This window comes from Ambystoma mexicanum, unplaced genomic scaffold, assembly GCF_040938575.1.
Source record: "Ambystoma mexicanum isolate Mex_15411 unplaced genomic scaffold, UKY_AmexF1_1 Mex_scaf5, whole genome shotgun sequence".
Taxonomy (NCBI): domain Eukaryota; kingdom Metazoa; phylum Chordata; class Amphibia; order Caudata; family Ambystomatidae; genus Ambystoma; species Ambystoma mexicanum.
Window position 1 is genome coordinate 460972 of NW_027182466.1, and position 11797 is coordinate 472768.

Sequence of the window (11797 nt, forward strand, 5' to 3'; positions counted from 1 at the left end):
CAGGAGAATGTTGGGTGGATCTGTGTGTGAATGTTCTGCGAGTGTCAGTTGGGGACCTGAGCTGGGTTGAATGGATGGCCGGTGGGTCAGCTCCTTTGTTAGTGATGTTTATACCTTCCCATGTCCATGTCAATGTCTACGCGTGCTGTAACTATAATAAGAGTAACTGGAGTAATGTACAGATTTGTACATATGTGAATAAAGCCTTGCCTGGAACTAACTTAGACTCAGCAGCTGGTCTGTGATTCAGTAGTGCACACTGAATGTCTAACATAAGGCTTTACTACAAATGGCGACGAGGATAACCAGAAACTATGAAGAACATGAGGAAGAAGATGAAGCTGACTCTAAATGTGCTGATTGAGGAGCTGCAGCAACATAAAAGTACAGTAAGGAGTGCTGTGGGGGGGAAGCAGCGTTTAAGAGACCCACCGTTCCCCCAAAGCCCTGTATATAACCATCCTGCCCAGCAAAATGGAATTAAAAATGACTTTGGACTGGACTCTGGGAGGGAGGTCTCCAACAATAATTTTGCCCCAGAGATCCCTGCAAGGTTGAAAAGGACCTGCTTGTAGTCTAACAGCATCACAGGATAGCAGAAATCCACTTCTCTGTTGGAAATACAAATAGACTTTGAGTGACTTTGAATTTAGATCCCACAAAAGTCCAGCAGATGGCGCCTGTGCTCCATTCAACTACCTAGGAAATTTAGAAACCTACATAGCTCCCAACCTTTTTTGTCACCAAGGCGGGTGAAAACACCTGATTTTCTTTTTGGCGGGTGAGAGGCCCATAGAAGTGAATGGGCGAATGAGGGACTTGGCGGGTGATTCATCTGCTTTCAAGGCGGGTGACACCCGCCAAAAGCGGGTGAGTTGAGAGCTATGAACCTAATGAATATTGCTGTGAAAGAAAAGTGCCGTGTGTTCGAGTAAAATCAAACTTTTACCAGTGATATCTCGAATCTATCTGTATACGGAGATCGAGTGGTGATTAATTTCCCGTGAAGCCTTATGAGTGGGATGTTTTTGGTAAACAGGTGGGCAGCATGGAACTTGCCCTTTGAACAATGCTGTGTGTGAAGTGACAGTTGATAATGTAACTCCTGCGAGGTCCGCTCTGCTCGGTGCTGTCAGGCAGAATGATGACGTAGAATGGAATCCTTGGGGTATTGGCGAAGCTGAAGCAGAGCTGTGAACATTATTTGTGAATCCGCTCGTAATTCTTTGGCAGTTGACAGCCTGACGTTTACGTCCTTTCATTCAGGCACATTAAGGAAACAACATTAAAGGAAAGGGCGTGCGTACGTCTATCAGCGTGGGGACGCACACGGAAGGAATGTGGACTGCCTTCTGTGTGCACATTTAAGAAGGAGTGTGCTTCCAGTACAAGGATTGGAGGAAGCATTTTATTTGATTTTAAAGCTGCACATTTGAATTAGATCTGAGCAGCTGTGTTTATATGGTACCACGATTGAAGGGAGCATTGTCATTTCGCCATCGGATTTGAAAGGAAAGAGATTTGCTCATATTTTATACTTAATGTTTTGCAGAGCGATCATTTAGGGAATGAGTATGGTACATGGTAACATGCTGTTGATTGCAGTAGGAATGAGTAATGTACTGAAGTTATTTGCATAACAATATTTATTTACAGGGTATATGGAAATGATTTCATGTGAAGCTGCATATGAGACTGGATCATATAATGCTGGAATATATAATGCAGCATGTTTTGTTTAGCTTCAACAATTGAACAGTGACTTCTAATATTTTATCAGTGGAAATCATTTTCGTACAGTATGATTGTGGGACTGTGAATCATTTTTTTTTAAAATGTTTTTAATGTTGACTCAACAATGCTGGGGAATTGATCTAAAGATCGAATTTCAATTTTTGAAGTATGGTGAAACTAATTACAATTTTTGAAGTATGGTGATATTTGTAATTATGGTGACATCCTAAGCTATGTATGGGCCGTTGTCCTGTGGAATGTTGTTTTGTGTTGTGGCCCAAAAATTTTTATATTGGTGAATATTGGAAAAATAAGCAAAGGAAGGAAAAGTCGAATTCATATGTTTTATTGCATGACACAGTAAAAGGAAAAAATAAATTTTCTGTAGGCCACACCGCTTGGTTTGCAGGTGTGGTTGAGGTCCTGTTGTTACAGGAAGGTAAAGTCACATTAAAAGGAACATTTTTAATTTTCTGTAGGCCACACCGCTTGGTTTTGCAGGTGTGGTTGAGGTCATGTTGTTGGGGACATCCTCCAAGTTTTTTTGTTGGTTGGATGGTGCGGAAATTTTTCAATAATTGCGCACTTATATCAAAAGGTGAAGTTTATGCAAAATGTAAAATGCAAAGTCTATGGGGACATCCATAAAAGTATGGATGGTGAGGAAATGTTTTTTAGATGCGCACTTATGAGTAAAAGTTACAGGAGGTTTGAAGTCTATAAAGGCTATGCAAATTCTTTTAAAGTGTAGTGTTTTGAGCTAAGAATATTGAGTAAAAGAAGAAAGGCCTTAAAATTTACGCTTAATGTGAATTTGAAATGTATATACAGTGCACTAAGGAAAATAAACAATGTATAGGTTGGTAGGGTACCCACATTTATTTTAAGTTGTTATAGTTTTAATTATTAGAGCAATGTTAAACAAAAAGTTAATGCTACCAGGAGCATTTCATTTGTTTTTCGGTGTCTTGGCATGGGTCTGGTAGTTTCTGGTTTGAATGATATTGGTGATAGGTGACATGTACGGATGTTCTCCTTGAATAGTTGTAGTTGTTTGTTGGTTTAGGTGGTAGTTGCTTTTCTGCGTGTTGGTGATTCTGTGGGATGTATGAGGGAGATAAGTGGGAGCGATTTGTATTCGGATGTGATGTGATGGTGTTAAGAGGAAGAGGAGTGATCTAAGTAGCCCTCTGCAATTGTTGACCTGTCATGGCAACACCTCTTGCTGTGTGTTAGTTGGTTGGACTTGGACCATGTATCCCCAGGGTGTCATGTTTGTGGTGACACCGGGTCCATGGTGGGGCAAATGCGTGATCCCCCCCTGCTTTTCCTCACCCGAATGTATGATTGGTTCCCTTGGCTGTGTATGGTTGATGCCAGAGTGTGGCAGACTCTGTGTTTGGATGTGGCAGGTCCAAATGGAAGGTGATTGTTGGTTAGATGTTTTGGAGATGGGGAGATGTTGTGATGAGTCTGTGGTGAGTCTGTTATGGAAGGGAGATGTTGTGTGTGGTGAGTCTGGTATGAAAGGGAGATGTTGTAATGTAGTCTTGTATTGCCACTGGCCTGGATGCTTGCTGTAGAATGTTGGTGCATGAATGCAGCTCAGGAGAATGTTGGGTGGATCTGTGTGTGAATGTTCTGCGAGTGTCAGTTGGGGACCTGAGCTGGGTTGAATGGATGGCCGGTGGGTCAGCTCCTTTGTTAGTGATGTTTATACCTTCCCATGTCCATGTCAATGTCTACGCGTGCTGTAACTATAATAAGAGTAACTGGAGTAATGTACAGATTTGTACATATGTGAATAAAGCCTTGCCTGGAACTAACTTAGACTCAGCAGCTGGTCTGTGATTCAGTAGTGCACACTGAATGTCTAACATAAGGCTTTACTACACTGGTGGGCTCGAAAAACAGGATAAATACCACACAAAAGGTAAGTGAGCACGCGTTTATTTATGTTCGTGTCGTTAGGTAACACAGACACACGTGTCAGTTTACATCATGGGTGCACAATACGGCCCGCGGGCCAGTTGTAGCCAGCCATGCTCTTTTGTCCGGCCCGCGAGGCACAAAGACTTTCCTAATGGAGGGCGGCCCGCGGCCGCCCTCCATTAGGAAAGTCTTTGTTGTCTTCCGGGCCGGACAAAACACTGGCCGTCATTGGCTCAGCACACATGCACCACGCAGCTCCTACGAGCCACGTAGTGTGTGTGTGTGCTGACCCAATGGAGGGCCAGCACTACGGCTGGCGTGGTCCATAAGGCTTGATGCCGGAAGGCATTTCAGCCTTGGACCACGCCAGCCGTAGTACGATTCCAGCGTTCCTGCTTACCTGCCTTCCAGTTCCAGCACGTCTCCGGTAAGTGGTCTGTTTGTGTTTGTGTGTCGGGTCTGTTTTACTTTATGTTTGTGTGTGTATGTTGCGATGGGGGGGTGTCGGATGTGTATGAATGTTGGAATTTGAATGTATTTTGTGTGCATGTTGAGATGCGGGGGTGGGTGGGTGGGGGGGTCGGATGTGTATGAATGTTGGAATTTTAATGTATTTTGTGTGCATGTTAAGATGCAGAGGTGGGGGTTGTGTCGGATGTGTATGAATGTTGGAATTTTAATGTATTTTGTGTGCATGTTGAGATGCGGAGGTGGGGGGGGGTCGGATGTGTATGAATGTTGGAATTTTAATGTATTTTGTGTGCATGTTGAGATGCGGAGGTGGGGGGTGTGTCGGATGTGTATGAATGTTGGAATTTTAATGTATTTTGTGTGCATGTTGAGATGCGGGGGTGGGTGGGGGGGTCGGATGTGTATGAATGTTGGAATTTTAATGTATTTTGTGTGCATGTTAAGATGCAGAGGTGGGGGTTGTGTCGGATGTGTATGAATGTTGGAATTTTAATGTATTTTGTGTGCATGTTGAGATGCGGAGGTGGGGGGGGGTCGGATGTGTATGAATGTTGGAATTTTAATGTATTTTGTGTGCATGTTGAGATGCGGAGGTGGGGGGTGTGTCGGATGTGTATGAATGTTGGAATTTTAATGTATTTTGTGTGCATGTTGAGATGCGGAGGTGGGGGGGGTCGGATGTGTATGAATGTTGGAATTTTAATGTATTTTGTGTGCATGTTGAGATGCGGAGGTGGGGGGTGTGTCGGATGTGTATGAATGTTGGAATTTTAATGTATTTTGTGTGCATGTTGAGATGCGGAGGTGGGGGGGGTGTCGGATGTGTATGAATGTTGGAATTTTAATGTATTTTGTGTGTGTGTTGAGATGCGGGGGTGGGTGTCGGATGTGTATGAATGTTGGAATTTGAATGCATTTTATGTGTATGTTGAGATGCGGGGGTGGGGGGGGTGTCGGATGTGTATGAATGTTGGAATTTTAATGTATTTTGTGCGTATGTTGAGATGCGGGGGGGGTGTCGGATGTGTATGAATGTTTTGATTTGAATGTATTTTGTGTGTATGTTGAGATGCGGGGGTGGGGGGGTGTGTCTGATGTGTGTGAATGTTTGTATTTGAATGTATTTTGTGTGTATGTTGAGATGCGGGGCTGGGGGTGGGTGTCGGATGTGTATGAATGTTTTGATTTGAATGTTTTTTGTGTGCTGAGTTGGGGGGGTGGGGGTTCGGGTCTGTATGGGTGCATGTTTGTGTGTGTGCTGAGTTGGGGTTGGGGGGTTCGGGTCTGTGTGTGCTGATTTGGGGGGTGGGGGTTCAGGTCTGTATGGGTGCATGTGTGTGTGCTGATTTGGGGGGTGGGGGTTCGGGTCTGTATGGGTGCATGTGTGTGTGCTGAGTTGGGGGGTGGGGGGTTTGGGTCTGTATGGGTGCATGTGTGTGTGCTGAGTTGGGGGGTGGGGGGTGCGGGTCTGTATGGGTGCATGTGTGTGTGCTGAGTTGGGGGGTGGGGGGTTCGGGTCTGTATGGGTGCATGTGTGTGTGCTGAGTTGAGGGGTGGGGGGTGCGGGTCTGTATGGGTGCATGTGTGTGTGCTGAGGTGGGGGGTTCGGGTCTGTATGGGTGCATGTGTGTGTGCTGAGTTGGGGGGTGGGGGTTCGGGTCTGTAAGGGTGCATGTGTGTGTGCTGAGTTGGGGGGTGGGGGGTTCGGGTCTTTATGGGTGCATGTGTGTGTGCTGAGTTGGGGGGTGGGGGGTTCCGGTCTGTATGGGTGCATGTGTGTGTGCTGAGTTGGGGGGTGGGGGGTGCGGGTCTGTATGGGTGCATGTGTGTGTGCTGAGTTGGGGGGTGGGGGGTTCGGGTCTGTATGGGTGCATGTGTGTGTGCTGAGTTGGGGGGTGGGGGTTCGGGTCTGTAAAGGTGCATGTGTGTGTGCTGAGTTGGGGGTTGGGAGGTTCGGGTCTGTATGGGTGCATGCTTGAGAATGTGTGTGCTGCGTTGGGGGCGGGGGGTTCGGGTCTGTATGGTTCATGCTTGAGAATGTGTGTGCTGCGTTGGGGGCGGGGGTTCGGGTCTGTATGGGTGCATGCTTGAGAGTGTGTTTGGGGTATAGTGTTTGGTTGGGGGTGAGGGGGCCATGGGGCATAGTGTTTGGTTGGGGGTGAGGGGGCCATGGGGCATAGTGTTTGTTTGGGGTTGGGAGCCATGGGGCATAGTGTTTGGGGGTGAGGGGGCCATGGGGCATAGTGTTTGGGGGTGAGGGGGCCATGGGGCATAGTGTTTGCTTGGGGGGTGAGGGACAGGGGGCATAGTGTTTGGTTGGAGGTGGGAGCCATGGGGCATAGTGTTTGGTTGGGGGTTAGGGGGGTGAGGGGGCCATGGGGCATAGTGTTTTGTTTGGGTGAGGGGGCCATGGGGCATAGTGTTTGGTTGGGGGTGAGGGATAGGGGGCATAGTGTTTGGTTGGGGGGTGAGGGACAGGGGGCATAGTGTTTGGTTGGAGGTGGGAGCCATGGGGCATAGTGTTTGGTTGGGGGTTAGGGGGGTGAGGGGGCCATGGGGCATAGTGTTTGGTTTGGGTGAGGGGGCCATGGGGCATAGTGTTTGGTTGGGGGTGAGGGATAGGGGGCATAGTGTTTGGTTGGGGGGTGAGGGACAGGGGGCATAGTGTTTGGTTGGGGGTGAGGGACAGGGGGCATAGTGTTTGGTTGGGGGTGGGGGCCATGGGGCATAGTGTTTGGTTGGAGGTGGGAGCCATGGGGCATAGTGTTTGGTTGGGGGTGAGGGGGCCATGGGGCATAGTGTTTGGTTGGGGGGTGAGGGACAGGGGGCATAGTGTTTGGTTGGGGGTGAGGGGGCATAGTGTTTGGTTGGGGGTGGGGGCCATGGGGCATAGTGTTTGGTTGGGGGTGAGGGGGCCCATGGGGCATAGTGTTTGGTTGGGGGTGAGGGGGCCATGGGGCATAGTGTTTGGTTGGCGGTGAGAGACAGAGGGCATAGTGTTTGCTTGGGGGGTGAGGGACAGGGGGCATAGTGTTTGGTTGGAGGTGGGAGCCATGGGGCATAGTGTTTGGTTGGCGGTGAGGGACAGGGGGCATAGTGTTTGGTTGGGGGTGGGGGCCATGGGGCATAGTGTTTGGTTGGGGGTGAGGGGGCCCATGGGGCATAGTGTTTGGTTGGGGGTGAGGGGGCCATGGGGCATAGTGTTTGGTTGGCGGTGAGAGACAGAGGGCATAGTGTTTGCTTGGGGGGTGAGGGACAGGGGGCATAGTGTTTGGTTGGAGGTGGGAGCCATGGGGCATAGTGTTTGGTTGGGGGTGAGGGGGCCATGGGGCATAGTGTTTGGTTGGGGGTGAGGGACAGGGGGCATAGTGTTTGCTTGGGGGGTGAGGGACAGGGGGCATAGTGTTTGGTTGGGGGTGGGGGCCATGGGGCATAGTGTTTGGTTGGGGGTGAGGGGCCCGTGGGGCATAGTGTTTGGTTGGGGGTGAGGGGGCTGCGGAAATAGCCATCTTGATTGGTTACTGCCGCATAGCGTTGCAGCATGCACAATCAGACTTCTTGTGTGGGCTGATAACCAAAAGCCTATCTATGTGACCCCTGAGCTTCGATTGGTATTGGTAGATATGGGTGAGGTGGGGTGGGCATGGTAGTGTGGAACAGAAGGTGAGAGAGGCAGATTGTGTGGTTAAGTGGGATGAGGTGACATTGGATGGGTTAGAGAGGGGTATGGTGTAGAGGGGTGGAGTAGGTGCATAGAGAAGAGTAAAGCATACTCGAGCAACAGTGGGAAGGGATGGGACAGCAATGCGTGACAAAAGTTTGGCCCGGTTAGGGATCGTCACAAATGGCACAGAAATCACCCCAACTCTCTCAGGCAGTTTAAAGCTTTTTATTGAAGGTTTGGTAGGCCCTAAGACTCTCTTTCTCGTTTTGTAATGAACCCCCTCCCTAACCCACACATCCTTAAACCTGTAAGGCAAGACCTCCAAACAAGGAAAACCAATCCTCTTAGGTTAAAAGCTTGGTGCACCTCTTTGCAAGGAAACACATTTATTTTGTATATTTTGTATACCAGAAGGGAAAAGGTGATGGAAGGTCCCATAGAACCTAACTGTCACCAAGTTATATAGTGCCCACTGCCAGTTTCCCTAGGCACACACGCACACGCTCTGCAGGTCATTGAGGTGCTTTGGTTGCAAACACGTATCTTTTTCAGTGGCAGTGCCTTTCATGTGCATGATAGGACAATTAGAACACAAATGGAAGTTTGTGACAAAGAAGCTGCACATCTACCTTTGTTTATTACACAACTTCTTGCATGTCTTAAATCGCTGAAAATACAGTGGGGTTAAAGAGATTTTTCAGGTTGACATTATTTTGCATTCTGGGACTTATAGTTTACCATTCAGGATGTGAAAATTAAAGCCACAAGGAACATTTCCACCCACCTCTGCCCAAACACACACTCCTTGGATCCCCTTAATTGAAGCTATAAACGGGCCACTGGTGTAATAAAAATGTCTTAACCAGGTCTGCCCCCACCCACTCAATTTATAAGCACTATATGTGGTTCTGGTGAAAACAAGCATTGGCAAAGCCAACAGTTTTGGCTTGTGTATAAGTATTAGGCATTTGCCAGGCACTACTGTTATATGCCCAGATGCTCGCTCCATTTTGCAGTTGCTACCATTGATAGCCAGTTAATGCCACTAAGGCAGTGCCTGCCTGGCAACTGCCTTTCCAAGCCTACACAAAAGCCCAAACTATTGGCATTGCCATTGCCAGTGCTTGTTTTTGGGCGGTATTTATTACTCTACAAAAAAATAGAGATACCATTATTTATGCTGGCTATAGGCAACTCTTCTACTGCAGTGGAATCACACTGTTGGACACAGCAGTGGCAGATGTTGTGTTGTGTTACAAGCATAACATCCAAACCATCTCTAGTCAATATAATTAAATATTATATTAGCATCATCTTTTAAAGAAAACTATCAGCATGGAAACACGACAAAATGCAATTCCTAGTTTTAATGCAGTATGCGCATCGTCGCAATGGTTCCTAAAAAAAAAAGAGAGAATTTCTGCACATATTCACTGTCTATGCCAAGTTTGTCCCAGAGTTTCTTAAATAAGTCTACAACACAACAGTCAGAAAAAAACACTGGACAACATTCTTGGTAGAAAGTTTATGCAAGGGATGCATCATCTTGATGAATTAGAGGGGGCAATTGACAATTTAATAAGATGGCTCATTGAGTTGGGCACTTTCTCAAACAGTTGTGCATAATCTGCAAACGCAGGTTCGGGCTCAGGGCAAACCCAGACTTGTATCAGTCCAATGTTAATATGTACATATACATCTGATGATAATATTAATCAGGTGTTAGAGTAAAGCAATATTTTAAACACAGCATCCTTAACTCAAATATGCCACAATAGAAGAGATTAACATAAACGCAGGGACCAAATATACCAAAGGATCTTTCCAAACCATTACTATTCAAATGCAAAGTGCTGGATTGCAATGAATACAATTGAAATGGCAGTTGCCGTTGTAAATGATACACATTGCAATCCCTCCTAAATTCCAAGGTAACTTAGTTGGGAAGTGAGTTTGGCGCGTATGTGTCATGTGTGTAGATATCCATTTCCTGACTGTTTTCTCACATGGAACACTAGAGATTGATTTTGCTGGTGCACACATTGCTTCACAATTAATCTCTTGGGCCCCCCCTCTTCTCTCCTTCCTCTCCCCTGTCACACCTGATGAGGTATCTAGACTAGTCCTGGTACCTGCTCACCCTGCCACCCACTCGCACTGCCTCTGGGCCACCCCTTGCACTGGGGTCTGTATCTGTACCCATACAGCCCCCCCGCCCTTTATCTTTATGCATTTATCAGACACACCCTGTCTGCTGTCTTATCCCAGCACTTGCCACTTGTTGGCTGCACTACCACTGTTTGTTGCCTTTATTATTTATTTATTTTCTATTTATCCATTTCTCCTCTGCTCCACACTTCCCTCTCCCCCCCCCTCCATGCACTTTTCCCCTTCCCTCTGCCCCTGCGCAATCTCAATGTCACCTGGCCTAGTAGTCTGTCTTCCCTCAGTTTCCCCTCCCTTGCCTCGTCATGCCTTGATACACTTGTGTATAGGCGCGTTATAAATGCCATATCATATCTATGTCTTAGCACAATCTGAATTGTCGTCAGGCCGAGTACAATAGTTAATTTCGCATCCTTACTGTTCATGGCCTGTAAGAATGTCATTGTATTTTCCCTTGTTCCCTCCCTTGCCTTGAAGCGCTTTGAAACACATTGTGTATAGACGATATATAAATATACGATCGTATCATGAACCGCTTTGCTCACATAGCCTGCATCCTAGTTGCTATGTTTCATAAAGTTTATAGCAGCGACTAGTTGTACTTTGCTTGCTCTTATCAAACTTTTTACACAAATCTTTTTTTGCATTTCAGAATTTATCCATGTTAAAGCCAGGGAAATGGGCTTTCCAATACTCTCTGCATCCGAGTACAGAAAAGCCCTTCAAAATAAAATTGGGAACTACCGGATGAAGAAGGAGCCAGACCTGGTCTTTTCTACACCAGTGTAGTTGGGCATTCCCTTGCTCCCTGGGCTGGACCCCACCTGACTCACTTGCTTTCTGGGCTGGGCCTGGATAATTGTGTGACTCCCTGGACTGGTTCTGTGTCCCCTCTCAACCTTGCTCCCTGGGCTGGACCCCACCGGACTCACTTTCTCCCGTGGCTGGGCCCCACCGGACTCGCTTGCTCCCTGGACTGGGCCTGGATACTCGTGTGACTTTCTGGACTGGTTCTGGTTCCCCTCACCCTTGCTCCCTGGGCTGGACCCCACCGACTTGCTTGCTCCCTGGGCTGGGCCTGTATACTTGGGTGACCCCCCCTGGACTGGTTCTGTGTCCCCTCTCACCTTTGCTCCCTGGGCTGGATCCCACCTGACTGGTTCTGGGTCCCCTCTCACCCTTTATTTTTAAATTGTAAAGCACCCGTTTTTGGGATTGCTACAGTCGTGTTTTTGTGCTATGTACACAGTGTCCGATTGAACCTCTGCTTCTTTTTAATAAATATAGTGGGAAGAAAAAAAATGTGTTGCTTCTTTTTAAATATAGTTAATATGCCATTACATGGTCTTGACTTTCATGGCCATTTTACCTAAATGACTGTAACCTAATAAGTCATCACTATTGTTATAAAAGCAATTCAAAATGCAACACTGTGAAATGGGTAGTAATTAAGTCACAGTGACGCTTTTAAAGCCCAATTCAACAAGGTGAGCCAAATGTGTTTTTAAGCATTTCTTTTCAGGATTATAGTAAACATTATTTTTGTTAAACTCCTAAAAAAAAAAGTCCAGCTCATAAACCGAAACAATGCCTATATTGTTAAAGGATATTTAGAGGATTGCTTTGTTTTTTTTATTTGTAAAGTATTATTTGGTGACTACATTAATTGCTTTTGAATTTCAAAAGGTTTATTTGGGGATTGCATTGCTTTTGGATTTCTACGAGGAAGGATTTATAAATAACATATTTCGGGTGCATTAAGCCAAAAGAAAGGCAGATGTAATCTGTTGCTTTTGGATTTATTTAGGGATGGCACTGGTTTTGGATTTT

At 46.6% G+C, this 11797-nt stretch overlaps 1 long non-coding RNA gene across 1 annotated transcript; it reads left to right on the top strand.

Annotated features, from left to right (window-relative positions):
* Positions 1 to 3628: 3628 nt before the first annotated feature.
* On the top strand, positions 3629 to 11269 carry LOC138560847 (uncharacterized). The gene is made up of 2 exons (XR_011299307.1): positions 3629 to 3667; positions 10620 to 11269. It is a non-coding gene; the product is annotated as an uncharacterized lncRNA (long non-coding RNA).
* Positions 11270 to 11797: the final 528 nt, after the last annotated feature.